The sequence below is a fragment of the Octopus bimaculoides genome, chromosome 30 (assembly GCF_001194135.2).
Source record: "Octopus bimaculoides isolate UCB-OBI-ISO-001 chromosome 30, ASM119413v2, whole genome shotgun sequence".
NCBI classification, from domain to species: Eukaryota; Metazoa; Mollusca; class Cephalopoda; order Octopoda; family Octopodidae; genus Octopus; species Octopus bimaculoides.
In genome coordinates, this window is record NC_069010.1 from 616,468 (window position 1) to 616,999 (window position 532).

Genomic DNA, 532 nt, shown 5'->3' on the forward strand with positions numbered 1-532 from the left:
GCGACTTTTTGATGTCATTCGTTACGGCTTCAGCGACTTATTTTTTTTTGTTCTATGGTTATGTAGTTATGAGTGAGAATGTACGTGAAAGAGAGGGTTAGAGAGTATGTCTGTGTGCATATGTGTGTGTACATGGCAGCGTACATTCATCCATGTGTACGCTGTTGTGAATGCTTGCGTATGTATGTTTGTGTGTGTGTGCACGTGTGTATGTGTGTGTGTGCCGTTGATGGTGTGGGTGATGCATTTGAATGTATAAATTCATTAGAGAGAAGATGTGAATGTAAAGCGTGCGAATGCTAAAACGTTTATTTCTCATATCTTTATCTATAGTTTCCGTTTTATAAGACATTATATTGTAAGCTTCAGAGAAGAACCCGGATTTTCTTAGTGTTAATAATAAAAGAAAAGAAGAAACGAGAATTTTACTAACTTTGACATTGTGCATAATTCAGTATAGGTATTTGTTTCTCTGAGCTTTCCTGACACGTGCCATGGACATTCACAGTTCTGTTATAGACGTTTTTAACAT

General features: G+C 36.7%; 1 protein-coding gene across 1 annotated transcript in view; it reads right to left on the reverse strand.

Moving 5' to 3' along the window:
* The window catches only part of LOC106873717 (uncharacterized), a 20,876-nt gene extending 20,350 nt beyond the window's left edge, over positions 1–526 (reverse strand). The window contains exon 1 of the mRNA XM_052978055.1: positions 434–526. The gene's annotated coding sequence lies outside the window, so the exon portion shown is untranslated. The remainder of the gene's footprint in view (positions 1–433) is intronic.
* Positions 527–532: the final 6 nt, after the last annotated feature.